Here is a 16,996-nt window from a genome sequence, read left to right as displayed (position 1 = left end):
TTAGAGATCGAGTGCAATTTGTTGCGACTATTTCATGAATAAAACTGTTCAAAACAAAAACTTTATTGTAATTTATTTAGGTAAGTACAAATTAGTACAATTAAACAAACAGTTGTTATAAATATGTGACGGTTGAAAGTCATCACTTTTATAACTTTTAAAACATTAATTGTCATTAATGTCACTGAATGTATTTTTTCGTAGCAACGAAGTACATCTGACGTAATATACTTGATGACGGGATATTATCAAAAATTATCGGGTATAATATCACAAGAGAGTGAGAACAAATTGAAAATAATGCGACACTTTTTCGAAAATTTGTTTTCTGGCAATAGACACGAGAGCCCGCCATAATCTGTTGTGAAATAAAAAGAGATGAGAATGTCCACATTGAACAAGCTGGCTTCCGCCCTCATCGAAGCTGTACGGACCAAGTTCTGTCATTAACAACTTTTATAGAAGCTAGTTTTCACAAGAAACAAAAGACAGCAACAGTATTCATAGATCTAACAGCAGCATATGATACCGTTTGGAGACAGGGATTAATATATAAATTGGCCCGTATTATCCCCTGCAGAAAGATAATTAACCTCATTGACAACATGCTGACAAACAGAGCCTTCCAGGTTATAATAGGAAAGGAGACGAGTAGACAGAAGAAACTTAACAATGGCCTTCCACAGGGTTCTGTCCTTGTCCCTTTACTTTTCAGCCTCTGTAAAATGCAATTTGCAAAATTGCAAAACTCGTTATGTTCATTTTTCAAAATTTTCAATAGTAATTGCACAAGAGCTCTAAAATTATCGAATTTTTCCCGACTGACACTTTGACAGTTTTAATTTCACGACCCGAAGGGGAGTGAAATTATGTCAAAGTGTCACGAGGGCAAAAATTCGATAATAATTTTAGAGATCGAGTGCAATTTGTTGCGACTATTTCATGAATAAAACTGTTCAAAACAAAAATTTTATTGTAATTTATTTAGGTAAGTACAAATTAGTACAATTAAACAAACAGTTGTTATAAATATTTGACGGTTGAAAGTCATCACTTTTATAACTTTTAAAACATTAATTGTCATTAATGTCACTGAATGTATTTTTTCGTAGCAACGAAGTACATCTGACGTAATATACTTGATGACGGGATATTATCAAAAATTATCGGGTATAATATCACAAGAGAGTGAGAACAAATTGAAAATAATGCGACAGTTTTTCGAAAATTTGTTTTCTGGCAATAGACACGAGAGCCCTGCGGGCTCTCGTGTCTATTGCCCAATGACAACAAATTTGAGTAAAAATGAAGCATTATTTTCTTATTTATTCTTACTGTCGTGTGATATTCGTAAGATTATTTTTTAATACGTATATCATGGATATTTTCTTAAATGTGACAGTTGTCAAAACTAGGAAACTGGTTGTCATTAAAGAGAAACAATCTACTTAAAAAAATTCTATCAGTAATTTTCTACAATAGATAATTCTCAGTATAATTTTAATCTGATTGGACAGAATTAAACACGTGATCAAATATCTTACTATACGATTGGAAGTTAAAATCATTAAAAAATAATCACCTTAATTTTCATTTCTGTAGCTTTCTATTGGCCAGAATCTCTTATGAATGAAATAATCAGTAGTAATTGCACAAGAGCTCTAAAATTATCGAATTTTTCCCGAGTGACACTTTGACAGTTTTAATTTCACGACCCGAAGGGAAGTGAAATTATGTCAAAGTGTCACGAGGGCTAAAATTCGATAATAATTTTAGAGATCGAGTGCAATTTGTTGGGCTTATCTCATGAATAAAACTGCTCAAAACCAAAATTTTATTCAAATGTTGAATGGGTTGCATGTGAGAGTTCATTTTAAATGAAGTAAAAGACAGACGTACTCTCAATCATAAGTACTCTCTGATTGAGAATACGTCTGTCTTTTACTTCATTCAAAATTTTATTGTAATTTATTTATGTAAGTACAAATTAGTACAATTAAACACATAGTTGTTATAAATATTTGACGGTTGAAAGTCATCACTTTTATAATTATTTTTAAAACATTAATTGTCATTTATGTCACTGAATGTATGTTTTCGTAGCAACGAAGGGCATCTGACGTAATATACTTGACGACGGGATATTATCAAAAATTATCAGTTTAATTTTTATTTCTGTAGCTTTCTATTGGTCAGAATCTCCTATGAATGAAATAATCTAAAGGTGTGTATATTATAATGTATGTTCAGTGTCCTAATAAATATATGTTAACATTTAGGGAGATTTTTAGGGGGGTTTATTTTGGACATAACGACTTTTGCTACAGTATACAGGATACAACGAGTTTTGCTGCACTATATTGGAGAGAAATATAAAAATAGAGAGATCATTTTAAGAACTTACGTTTAATGTAGCAAAAATGTTTCAGAAATATATACAAATAAAATATGTAAATTATTTCAGATTAAATCTATTAAATGTATGTTCATATGGGTAATTCTTCTCCAGCATCATCGATCTCAGCAATGTCTGATTCGTTGTCTTGAGGATCCGAAAGAGCTTTCTGTTGGTCAAAAATTTTTTAAAGAAAGTGAGATCCTGGTTATGTTCTTATTCCTTGGTAAAATGTTTTGTTAGAAGTGTCTTCAAGTCCTTTAATTTCAATTTTTTTATAGGTATACCTTTCTTCACACGTTTTGGATTCAAAATTAAAAACTGCTTCCCAGGCTTAATAATACTTTTCTCTATTCCTAAATCAACATTGTAGTTAGTTTCACCTCTTACCTTAGAATTTCCTAGTTTTGTTTTGACTGTGAGGATATGTTTACTAGGGCGTAACCTGAAATGCCACTCTTTAGGTTCTTTTAGTGTGGCTGACACTGCTTCTTTCCAGTCTAAGAGGACACTCATGTTCCAAGCGGATAACTGTGGCACACTACTTAAAAAAGTCAACGTAGTCAGTCAAAAGGGCAGTATGTTTTTTAATTTTAGCCTCCATTCGCCCCAAAAACCCAATCGGGAGGGACGAAGGAATGGTCGACTACTGGGAAGAGCAAGATACCTTTTTTCACAGATGGAGGATCATCTTGTGCAAGAAACTTGCTGAATATAGGTACCAATAACGATCTTATTCTTGTTGTGACCGCCGCACCTATCAGCAGCCACTTTGATAGTGTGTGTTTAGCAAACGGTGGTATAGTGCTGAAGAGATTTGGTTAGAGCCTTTTTTATACTAGTTTTCTAACCAAACATATATGATTTTTTCTTCGTCTAAGGATCTTTTGATGAGGAACCCTGACAGTGGGTTCAGAGTGGGACAGAGGAACACAGACAGTGAAGTTGTACGAGTAAATGTACAATTGGCGTAAGTACTACGAGACTTGTTCAGGAGTTTTGGGTATTGGGGACAGGCATGTTGAACATGACATCTGTAGCAGGAGAGCCGAAGCCTAAATTATAATCGTTGTCTTATAATGTCTCAGAATTTAATAAAAACAACGTACAGCGAAAATTTGTATAAGTAAAATCATACTTCAGAATGGACATAACGAATTTTGCAACATTTTAATAATGGTAATCCAGTATGTTTATTAAGAGACATGACGAGTTTTGAAACAGTTTTATTATCTTGGACAAAACGAATTTTGCTGCATTATGAAAATGGACGTAACGTGTTTTGCAGCATTTATTGATTTTCTGATACGTTTTAAACAGATTTATAACGACTTTTGCAACACGACATACCTATATGTTTTTGGATGCAGGAGAAAAAACTACAAAATGGCGGTCTTAACTCAATTTAAAAAAAAATGGACAAAACGAGTTTTGCAACTGGACAACTCAACAGGAAACATTCAAATCCACCAAGATTAGTAAAGTTATCATCCGTTGCTTTTTCAATGTCTTTAATAAAGCTGTATTGAAAGAAACATGTCAAATTTAATATAGGGTGTAATAAATTAATTAGAATAATTGCTTATAAACGTTTATGGCTTAAGCACAAATTAAAATACAGTGACCCCGAAACAATACTTTATTCTTCCAAAATATTTCATGCAAACATATAAATAGTATCGTTCAGACACAACACTAAAACAAGACCAGACGTACAATGAAAAGCTAATAATATGATTGGCAGTTCATTATAAATATAAATAAGCTGCAGGGCGAACGTAACAACTTGTTATGTGGATATAACCTTCAGAACAGCAGAATATATGCAAAATACCATTTGACAGGGAAATTATTAAGTATTCCAACACGTATGTTTTATTTAATAAAATTTATTGGACTGGATTGAAAAAAGTTTTTATGCAAGTAATGGCCGTAAAATATATTATATGTTACAGAGTCTGTTAAACTTACCTGAGGGTAATGAAATTATTTTGAGCAGACCACAGAACATTTAAATTTTTCGAAAGTTGTGTATATTTGACATTTCACTGGTTATATGAGTATATTATATATAATATATAGCCTAATAAAATAAAAGAAAAATCAAAATGTAATTCCGTACAGGTTGGAATAAATGTTTTATCAAAGTTTAGGTGAAAGATATTTTCAAAAAAGTATCCAAATCATATGAGGGGATCATTGTTTAAATAATTAAAAAGGGGTCATTTTTGCACAATATTTACTTTTTTAACTGCTGAGGTAAATTACATTTTAATGAAAGTCTTTAGGATTTTTTTACAAAGCTGTAGGAAAAATCTTTTTCCTAAGACTTACTAAATCAAATTTGACCCCCTATTTATTTCAATAATGAAATATAAAATTTAAAAATTAAATTTGCAAAATAATATTATTTTCGTTTTAAATAAGCACTATAAATTATTTTATTTAATAGGAGAAGTTGCGCTATGCTACCAGTATTAGGCAAAAAATATTGGTTAAAAATATTTAAAAATTTATGAGATATTTAATGTGTTTATTAAATGTTACTATATTTTCAATTGCAAAAACGTGGTAGTTACCTAAAGAATATAGATCTGTGTAAAAAATTACCGACTAAACTCACTAGCCAGTTGTGTCTGAGTTTAGCGAACAGACTATATCAAATGAATTGTTGAGATATGTGAGGGAGCGGCAATGACGGATCAACTGACAACATAAATTTACAAGATTATAAGACACAACAAAATACCAGGAGAATAGAAGAAAAGCGAGCTAATCCTATTAGTCCAAAAGGGTGACAAGAAACAACCAGAAAACTACAGAGACAATTATTTGCTAAATACTGCGTTGAAACGTACAATCAAAATTTTGGAAGAACGAATAAATCAGCTCATAAATTTAGCAGATAGCCATCAAAGACTCGTTAGCAGATTGTACGAGAGCAAATGAATTTAATGTGGTGATTTAATAACTTAGACAACTAGATAAATCGCAATCTTGAATATTTTGGCCATTTTATGCGACACCCAGAGAGATATAATATACTCTATTTAATAATACAAGGCAAGGTAGACAGAACAAGAAGGCCAGGTCGAAGAAGAACGTCATGGCTTAGAAACCTGAGAGAATGGTTTAACAGATCCTCTACATCCCTTTTCCGAGCTGCCGTCACCAAAATTACTACAGCCAATTTGATAGCCAACGCTCGATAATCGAGCACGGCACATGAAGAAGAAGAAAGAACCAATCAAATTAAAACTTGAAGTCGATGAAGTTAACATTGAACAAGTAATGGAAATAAATCACTTCCTAGGCATTTTAGTCCAGATAGTCTGGGCTGATTATCGGAGAATAGGCCATTTTTGGGAAAAGTTATTTACCAGCAATTTTATTGCTGGAATCGAATCTTATGATTGTATATATTAATAATATAGATATGCAAAGTCCGCAGATAGTGTGCTACTTTTTTTATAAACAAAATGGCGCCCGAAAATCGTGTTTTTTTCAATTTTTTCTCTATAACTCCAAAGATTTTAACTTTAGACCAAAAACACCCAAATAGAAATTCACCGCAATTAAATTCTGCATAGACACGTGTTTTTTTCGATTTACTTCGACGAAAACTTTCCCCGGAAAAAGCGGGTTTTTCCAACAAAATTTTTAATTTTCAACTTAACTTTTAGATAAGTAGTTGTTAATCAATAATTAAATAACTTGGTAACGTAAAAGCCCTTTTCGTATGTATTATAATTCCAGAAGAACAGTTTAGCAACAATTAAAATGTTAATTAAAAATTTACGGTCGCTATAATAACGACAATAATTATGATGCATAAGAATAACTATGATTTTTCCATAAAAAGACAGTATATCTATCTAATGTACTATACAGAATTGAAATTGGACTATTTAAGCGGCCTCAGGAATATTTTAAAATTATAAACAATTTTTTGGTTTATAAACAAATAGAATATCTCGGGAAATATTAAACTAAATTAAATTGTGAAAACGGTATTCGAAATACAGCGGCAGGATACTTCTTTTAAAAGAAAAAATGTTTAATTATGACGAGTGGTTCCTGAGATACAACCGGTCAAAGTTGACCGGAATTTACGGCAAAGATATAAACAATAGGATCATAATTTTCAAACCATCACCTTTTTATTTTTGTCCTCTTTCTCCACACCAATTTTCTTATCTTTAAAATCCTCATAACATATATTATTATAATAAAAACTATCGATAATACGTGTAAAAATTGCTATAAATGGCAAAATTCCAATCAAAAATTAGGTTGGAGAAAATGTAACCCTCAAAGTTCAAAATCGGTATACGTTAACAAAATGCATTTTCTCGGCTTCCCATGGAGAAATTTCCTTCATTCTTTTTTTGTTCCCTAATAACTCGAGTAGAGCCATCGAACTAACGCATTACTAAATGTCAAACTTGCTTTTGTTTTGTTATAATAGATTAATTTATTTATAAGAAGAGAAAATTACATATTTTTTCCAGTTGTAGGCTTTTTTTTTAGATAAACTTACTACAAGTGTACCTTTTAAATTTAAAAACATAAATATTCTCATTTGAAAGCTGTATAATTATTTGAACAATTTTTATTTAAACAAATTAAAATATTGTGTTATAATAAATAAATTAATTATTAATATATTATTAATACATACAATAATAAGATTCGATTCCAGCAATAACATTGCTGGTAAATAACTTTTCCTTGTATTTTGCTAATTAGCCCAGAGTAAGAGAAATTTTTCTCGGGACACATCCCCCTCCAGGCCGAAACCAAATTTTTTGAGTAGTATGGACATCTATAATAATAACCTTAATGTTTCCTGCAGCCGATTTTGATGATATACATAGTTATAGACAAATGAAGATCAAAACACGGTAAATTTTCGCTTTTTTCGTCTATTACTAAATAGTGAAGCATTCTAAACAAATTTGAGAATAAGAAACTCATAAATCATATAAAAAACTTTAATATGGCGTTCGCTGGATATGTCTATCTTTATTTTTTGCTTAGAAAATTGCAAAATAAGTCATAAATTTTGAGATTTTATAAATGTTCATAACTTATGTAAAAATTAAGTTAGAACCTTCTTATTACACGGAATGCTGAGACTTCTTGTGCTTAAATTACCTTTATTTTAAATTTTAAAGCAATTGGTCAAATAGTTTAAAAGTTATTTAATTTGTTTATCCCAAATTCATTTTTTTTGCAACACTATAAGTCAGAAAATTATGAGGTTACAGTAATACTTCGGACAGGTTATGAAAGAAGAATATTCATACTATCAACTTAATTAAAAAAATGACAAAAAGTAATTTTAAACAGTGTGAAATTATTTTTTCAAAAACATGTCGATGTTTTGCTTACAAACAATTAGAATAACTTTTTAACCGTTACCCGTAGAAAAATTATTTTTCATATTTTGAAAGACTGAACTGAAGAACATATGTGTTAGTTATAAAAATATTTAAAAAATCTTGCCGTCGGTATAACAGGTTGCCTTGCAGCCAGATGCAGAACAGTACCATACATGTTTTCCACATTTTAGCACTTTCTTTAAGTGAAATTTAAAATTATTTACCACCAATAACTTACACCCACGTTCACTCATTACGAAATCTGTTACAAGAATTTCAGCCACTTTCAGAAAATTTTTTTGGATTTTCTCTAGTAACTCTTCCAAGAGACAATACATAAATGATGAATAATTTTTACACCACCTTCAAAGAGGGTAATTTATACAGGTACATACCTGGAATACCGTTATTAGATTATCAACATTACTTAAAAAATGCAAGTTCACCGGTAGTAAGTAGGTTATCGAAAAATTACCTGCGCGCCAGAGTTGCCAGTTAGCGTGTAATTAGGATGGGGGATTAAAATAGGAATTCACCGGGATCCGACGCAATAACTTGCTAATGAACAAACAGAATTGCTTAAATAAAGGAAGATTTTCATTTAGAAAATTTTCAATGATAACTCTGCAATAATAAATTTCCGAACTATGAGACCTGGACTATCAAAACAATAACAGGTAGGAAGCATTCGAAGTGTGCTGTTAATACCGAATTTTGAAGATCCCATGGACAACATACACGCTACACCATGTGCTTAGAATGACGAATGCCAAGAGGGAATTACTAAATATAATTTAAATTGATAAGAACCAGAATAATTCTGTTATTTCAAGAAACATTTTTAAGTACATAACATATGACAATTTATGGGTCTTCATATAGAGGATCGATCTATTTCGAGAGGCTGTGGATAGGTAAAGTTCTATAATCTATAATATTGTTGACATGTAAGCTAACGTGTGATAATAGATACACCACAAGAAAAAAAAGTTGAAAACCTATGAAATGACATACGTTACATTTTAAGTATTTTTTAATCTCAAATTTGAAACGTTTTTTGCAATCTATTTCTTAAATTTGCATCCAAATAGTTTTTGAAGTTATACTTCTTTACGCGCGTTGAGGGTGAATTTTTAATGTTAAAACCAGGCTCATACGCATCGGCCAGGCGCATACGCGCATTATAACTTTGTTCTGATTGGATGTTCAAATGACATGTCAAAAATTATCCAATATGGCAGCTGTAGCGCAGCTGTGGGCTGTGGTTTGGGGACGGTTTGGTTATGTCGTTGATTGATAATGTGGGATTCTTTCCTTCATACTGTTATTACAACAATTTCTGATAATACAACTGAACGACAAATATACAAAAATCGATTAAAACCTTGGATTAATCTTACAGCTATCCGCTTAATTCGCCATAAGCGAAAGCTTTGGCGAACTTATAAGCTTACTGGTTCCATCAATGACTTTCTCACTCACCGTAATTTTTCCAACCAAGTCAAACAATCGTTGCTAAACCTAAGAATAGAATTTGAAGAATCTATTATTTCTAGTGGTAACAGTAAAAAAATTTATCAGTACATTCGCACATCTTTATCTTCTAAAGTCTCCATACCATTACTTCAAAAAGATGACGGGTCTTTATGTTCTTCAAATAATGAATCTTCCGAATGCTTATCGTTATTTTTTTCTCAGGTTTTTACAGATGAACCTAACGATACCATTCCTCAAATTATGTGTCCACGTCTCCTTACAACCCTTGACAATATCTCTTTCACACCGGATGTTATTAAACATCATTTTTTGAAACTACGCAATAATTCATCACCTGGATTAGACGGACTAACTTCCTATTTCCTTAAACAATGTGCAGAGTCTGTAGCCATTCCTATATCCCTTATAATGAATGCTTCTTTTAATCAGGGTTCTCTTCCCTCATCATGGAAATTAGCTTCGGTTACTCCTATATTCAAGAAAGTAAATAAACTTGATTGCAATAATTATCGTCCAATCAGCCTGGTTCCTATTGTCGGAAAGGTCATGGAATCCATTATTTCTGAAGCTATGTCTGAATTTCTCCTTCAAGAAAATGTCATACCTCACCAGCAGCATGGTTTTATTAAGGGTCGTTCAACGATTACAAACTTACTTCATTGTATAAATGACTGGTCATCATCTTTAAACAATCGACATCCTGTTGATGTAGTCTATTTAGACTTCTCCAAAGCTTTCGATCGTGTTCCCAAACGACGATTACTAGCTAAATTGGATCACTATGGTATCCGCGGAAAATTAAACATTTGGATTCAAAATTTTTTATCCAACAGGTACTTCCGAGTTCGTGTTGGGGAAGCTTATTCAGTAGATAAACCAGTCAAGAGTGGAGTTCCACAAGGATCAGTACTTGGACCACTACTATTTTGTATCTACACTAGTGATCTTCCTCTCGTTGTATCCAGTAAGGTTTCCATTTACGCGGATGATACTAAATTATATGTGAATCCAATTATTGACCAACATGTTCTTCAAACTGACCTTGACGCAATATTCAAATGGTCCTCAGAGTGGTTACTTCCACTGAACATTGAAAAATGCGTCATACTACATATTGGCAATAATAACCCATTACTACCGTACTTTATTAATGGACATCCCATAGAGTCAGTAACCTCCCACAAAGATCTTGGAGTAATAGTTAACAGTAACTTAAATTGGTCTGACCATATAGTGTCAGTGTGTAAACGCGCAAACTCGAAACTGTTTTTAATCCATAAATGTTTTACACGAATATCTTTAACCTCGATGAGTAAACTTTACTCTATATACGTCAGACCAATTCTTGAGTTTGCCGGACCAGTATGGAGTCCAGATCTCAGTCGCGATAAAGCCTTACTGGAAAATGTTCAACGTAAAGCCACAAGACTGGCATTTGGCCGCGTAAGACCCAATTATGAAGATAGACTCTCATTGGCTCATCTAACAACATTTGAACATCGACGTCTTCGAGGGGACCTAATCATGTCCTTCCGCATTTTAAAATATAATTTTGGAAACCTTAACACGATATTTACGCTAAATCAAGACGAACGATTAAGAGGCCATCGATACAAATTAAAGAGGGAACAAACGACAACAAGATCCAGGATGAACTTTTTACCAAACAGAATATTTAATATTTGGAATAACTTAGATCAAGACACCATATCGGCAACTAGTGTAAATATTTTTAAAAATCGACTTGATTCCTCTTTATTTTCTTTGCAGGACTAAGTTATTTTAGGACGGCATTATTTATTGTTTCAGAATTTTATTTGATGTTTTTAATTGTAATCTTTATAATTTTTATTAGTTTTACGACGCTATTTTTCTTTATTTTGAGCATTATAGGAGATTTAAAGGACTGCATTGTTTTAGGCAGGCATTGTTTATTGTTTCAGTATTTTTTATTTGATGTTTTTTAATTGTAACTTCATTCTTAATTTGTACTAGTTGTATAAGATATTTTTCTTTGTTTTTGGGCATAATAGGAGCTCGCTCCTCTGCCCTTATTTGTTTTATAATAATAATAATAATAATAATAATAAATATAGAGTGATTGTTATACTGCCTTTTTAAATAGTTTTCATATTATATTTTTGGACTTATTAACATGCTTGTTGCATGTCATTGTGGAAGCCCAAATTGTGTGAGTGCGATTTTCAATCGCAAAATTACTGATAAAAACCTATTGGCTCGTAGAGGTAGTGTAGAGATTCTCTACACTAGAGAACTGTGGATAAACATCAATCAACCGGGACGATTTTACGATCTCACTTATTCAAAACTAAAGACTCGGAGGATCCAGTACTTGGAGTCTTTTATTACTGTCAATGATTACAGGTAAGTGTTTTGAAAATAAGTTAAAACAAATTTTGTTCCTACATTTGAGCCACTTTACACATTGCAAGTAATTGAGAATTTAATACAACAAGTTCTTGCAGCAAAAACTTCTGCAATCAGTTGCAACTTGCAACTAGATTTCTGCAATAAAATGATTACAGGGTACAAGTAATTACAGAAGCTGATACGAAATAGACAGAAACTTTGACCTAAACATAAATTTTAGGTTATGTTGTTTTTATAAATTAAATGTGATTTTTTGAGTAGAGTTATCAGATATTAGATTAAAAATGTTAGATTATTGAGAAAATTATAATATGTGTTATATATAACAATTGCAGAAAGAATTGCATGAACATGTTCTATTTAGCTGCAACTTCTTGCAGCAAGAAGTTGCTGCAAGTAATTGCACCTTTTCTGTGCAATTCTCGTGTGACACGATGCAATTTCAATTGCTGCAAGAAATTGCGCAATTACTTGCATCGTGTAAAGTGGCTATCTCATACATTCACATAACAATATTTTACATAAATCTATTAATTTTAGACGAACCAGCTTATTTAGAGGACGAAAATCATCCTGATCAAGTTCCATCACAGGAAATGGTACGCAAGCCTCAAAAAAGTGCATAGGTAACATGATGTTGAAAGAACGAGGAGATTGGAAAAGAAAGAAGTAAATTGAGAGTGAGTAAAATCAATAAACACATTTATCTTATGCTTTTTCAAGTGGATATAACAACTAAAAAATAAATAATGAAGAATAATTTAATATTTTGATTTTTTGTTAAAAAATATTCTCAGCTAAGTACAGTGCGTTGGTAACAGACTGTCTCCTTATATGCAATAAACCATTAGCTTATGTGATGCTCCAGCTACAATTTGCTTAATCCATATTTTATAACTTTTCCTCAGCTTTTCGCTTTCATGTATCACATTGTTGTTAGCATTAATGGTTCTGATTTAAGTCGAGCTGCAATGCCACTTTTTTTGAATAGCGTAGTTAACCATATATTATCTGGTAAAGTATCACAAATGTTTCTTACAAACTTGGTGTCAGTGTTCTGCTAACTGCAAATTATATTCATATTTACCAGTTTTACGTGGACTCATTTAACTTTTCACTATTGGTTGAGAATAGTCCGTCCGCTATAACTTTTCCCATGCGGTGCGATTCATTTTCAATCAAATTAAGTCAAAACAGAAAGTAAAACGTATGCCGATGTGTGTAGTATATAGTATACAGTATACAAAATGTATATACACATCGACGTTCGTTTCAATTTATGTTTTGATTTAGTTTGATTGAAAATGATTCGTACCGTATGGGAAAAGTTATAGCGGACGGACTATATCTGCATAAGTAAGCTCTACAAACTCTACATAAATCACTCTGTTTATAATGATCAGCTATTGCCCAAAAATTATTAAATGAATTGAGTCATTCTTTTTTTATATAATTTCGATTTACATTTATTGTTACATTTATCGTTACATCGAGGTCCCGATTCTCTCATTTACATTAATTTTACAGTTTTTCTAGTGCATTCTTGGTCAGAGTTCCTCAGTTTCTTCAAAATATTAATTTTGAAAACACTTGGATCTCTTTGTCTCTCCTTTCCAAGATTTTTCTTCTTTGGGAATTTTTACTTAGCAGACGTATCTAATAATAAACTAATGCCTTTGATGCAGGAAGGGGTTTTCGCTGTTGATGCTTCTTGAACATGTAATCCACTGTGAACATCAGATATAACAGTGGAAGTTAGTTCACTCGTAAATTATATAGATGTTACAATGTGTTTATAAAAATATTCATCAATAATAGAAATTTATAGTATTGTAACATTGGTTACAAAGTTTTTCCGCTGAGTGATTCAAAATTTGCACTTACAATGAGTTTATTTTATTAAAAAACTTTATATTAAGGTACATAAGATAGGATAAAAGTTTTTAGATCAAAATGAAAGTTGTCCTTTGTAGATATCATTTAAGCAATAGTTGAAAAACATTATAAGTGGAGTTACAATGTTATTCATATCAGTTGTAGTTGTGATCTAAAATTTAAATTGGATTAATTTTTTTTGTAGGCTATACAGATAAATCTAAAAGTAAACATAGAGGACAATGATGCATTAGAGACTGGCATATCATCTCATACGGACAACACCGCAGGAGAGTTTTTTTATATTTGAACAATTCAGCTTCGCTTCAAAGAAAGTTGGATGCATTGGAAAAAAAATTTAAGCTCACCGTTTGGACTTACGGAAGATATTGAAAATGCTATAAAGTAGGGATATTATACCGGATTTGTATATACTTTTGTAAATAATACAGGCTGTAACAAAAATACAGGTCATAAATTAAACCACATATTCTGGGACCAAAAATAGTTCGATTGAACCTAACTTACCTTAGTACAAATAGGCACACAAAAAAAGTTACAGCCCTTTGAAGTTACAAAATGAAAATCGATTTTTTCCGATATATCGAAAACTATTAGAGATTTTTTAATTAAAAGTGACATGTGGCATTGTTATGGTAGGTACATCTTTAAAAGAAATTATAGTGAAATTTGTGTACCCCATAAAAATATTATGGGGGTTTTGTTCCCTTAAACCCCCCAAACTTTTATGTACGTTCCAATTAAATTCTTATTGTGGTACCATTAGTTAAACACAATGTTTTTAAAAATTTTTTGCCTCTTAGTAATTTTTCGATAAATCATTTTCAATCGAGATGCGGCTTCTTTTTTAATATGTTTACGTAAAAATTTTATGGGGGTTTTGTGCCTTTAAACCTCCCAAATGTTTGTGTACGTTACAACTAAACTATTATTGCGGTTACATTAGTTAAACAGAGTGTTTTTGAAACTTTTTGCTTCTTAGTATTTTTCCGATAAGGCATCTTTTATCGAGATGTGGCTTCTTTTCTAATACGGTTCAAAATATACCTCAAACTGTAATTATTTATAAATAATTTTTCGTATTATTACCAGTACGTAACAGTATACAAATATATGGTGGATTTGACAAATATTCAAAATATCTCGACAAAAACTAGCTTTTCGAAAAAGTACTAAGAGGCAAAAAAGTTTTAGAAATATTGTTATTAACTAATGGTGCCACAATGATAATTTAATTGGAACGTACACAAAAGTTTGGGGGGGTTTAAGGGAACAAAACCCCCATAAAATTTTTATGGTATGCACAAATTTCACTATAATTTTATTTTAAGATATTCCTGTCATAAGGATGCCACATATCCGTTTTCAATAAGAAACCACAAACAGTTTTCGATATATTGGAAAAAATCCATTTTTATTTTGTAACTTCAAAGGGCTGTAACTATTTTTATGTGAACATTTGTACTAAGGTAAGTTAGGTTCAGTCGAACTATTTTTGGTCGTAGAATATGTGATTTAATTTATGACCTGTATTTTTGTTACACCCTGTATATTGTATGATATTTTAAAAGAAAATAATGAGTACCACCAGTGTTACTACAAATGTCTAGTGAATTTAGTAAGTAATTTTGCCAATTTTGTAAAATTGACAAGAAAATAATTACTAAATAGTTAGTAATTTTGCCAATTTTCACAAAATTGGCCAAAAACAAAAAAAATATCTACTAAAAACACTAGCCAGTAGACAGTGTCGTGAGTTTAGCGAACCGACTATAACTCTTGTTAAATTAAGGTTGAGTTTACACTTTTGACTTGCCTACAGATTTAAAAATATTTTTGTCATAATATACAGTATGTCCCTGTAAGTTGGAACCATAATATGGAAAACTTTTTTATTATTCATTTTACGAAAAATAGTTGTTCTACATAAAAGGTTCTGCAATATCTAGAATCTCTGATTCAACCATCAGATAGTAAATTTTTATGGGTATTACACAGGGTATGTCAAAAAAATATGAATGTCACTCAAGAGAAAAGTAGCTTTATTTTTACAATATTGAACATTGTTATTATGAACAGATAATTGGAAATAGAACTATATTCTAATATGGAATTACATCCTTCTAATTGAAAAAGAAATTAAAAATTTTTCTCAACATATATAAATCAACATTATTTTCTGTTATTTCAATTATGATAAGTTTTGTTATTAATTTTACGAAAGAAAAGTTATAGAAAGTTCTGAATGATCTAAACCCTAAAATATAACCATCTTATAGCAAATATTACCGATTTTGTATGAGGTATATAAAAAAACTGTTTTTATGACGACAAAGAAGTATAACTTCTTACGTGCGTACACAAGTACACACACTCTTTTTTTTATTGAAATGTCCTGTTGACATGTGCGTAGTAAGGGTATGTTAAAGCATGTAAAATATCTTATCTACGCTTCCACTTAGTTCAAAATGTCAACAAAACCATCGCCCAAAAGTTGTTTACCATAAAAAATTAATTTTATTGTCAAACATCTTTTTTATTTAGCCATCTCACAATGCAGACAATAATCATAACAGTATCTAATCCATTCAAAAGCGAATGAATCTGATTTGCATAATTACTCAACACTCGAAACATCAAATGGATTAAAATTCCAACTTGTTAAAAGATAAATGTTATGGTTTTACATTTTGTTTCTCTTTTTCTAGTGTGAGGTGAATGTCTATAGAACCAGTTGTGACATTCATTTGCATAAAAATGAATTCACATTAGAAATAATATACATTGCACATTTTATCAGATCAAAATCTACGTATACAACAGTACTATAAGTTTATTTTAGATTCAGGTCTTGGTTTGATAGTTCAGAACTTTGATACCGAAGAGAGAGTATGGTTCTAAAACTATGAGCTTGGGGCATTATACTAATTAATTACATTTTTTGAGTACCTAGATACTAACCACTCAATAAAGTAGAAAAAAAATAATTTTCGGTCGTTTTAAAAATAAAAATTTTCATTTTGTACTTTGGAAATGTTTTCCGAAATATGTAGATGTCGAAATGTAATTTTGATAAAATATATTATTCAGAGCAGTGGCGGATTTAATAGTAATGAAAAAGGAGAACTATCCCCCCTAACTAACAAGTTATTATTGGATTTGTTCATATTCTTTTGTCCCTGGTACCAGAAGACAACAAAGAAACTAAAATAATAATGGGAAATGGGAGATTTTAACACAAAAATGGGAGAAAAGATGCTTAGTAAAAATCCAATGTTTAAAAATCTTCGAAGAAAATTCAAACAAACATAATTTTGAAAATCATAGTCCAATTTAAAAAAAATTATGAGTATTAATAATGGGTGTTACCGCCTTGGGCCCTTAGGACGTCTTGGAGCCGGTTGGACGTCATTATATCCTGACTATCCGATTG

At 31.2% G+C, this 16,996-nt stretch overlaps 1 protein-coding gene and 1 long non-coding RNA gene across 2 annotated transcripts in view; both read left to right on the top strand.

The window, feature by feature from the left end:
• The window catches only part of LOC114332297 (reversion-inducing cysteine-rich protein with Kazal motifs), a 408,801-nt gene that overhangs the window by 43,106 nt on the left and 348,699 nt on the right, over window positions 1-16,996 (top strand). The window lies entirely within an intron of this gene.
• LOC114338210 (uncharacterized) lies at window positions 11,480-14,032 on the top strand. The gene is made up of 3 exons (XR_007699446.1): window positions 11,480-11,661; window positions 12,208-12,347; window positions 13,748-14,032. It is a non-coding gene; the product is annotated as an uncharacterized LOC114338210 (long non-coding RNA).

The sequence above is a fragment of the Diabrotica virgifera genome, chromosome 7 (assembly GCF_917563875.1).
Source record: "Diabrotica virgifera virgifera chromosome 7, PGI_DIABVI_V3a".
NCBI lineage: Eukaryota > Metazoa > Arthropoda > Insecta > Coleoptera > Chrysomelidae > Diabrotica > Diabrotica virgifera.
This window is presented reverse-complemented; position numbering and strand designations above follow the sequence as displayed.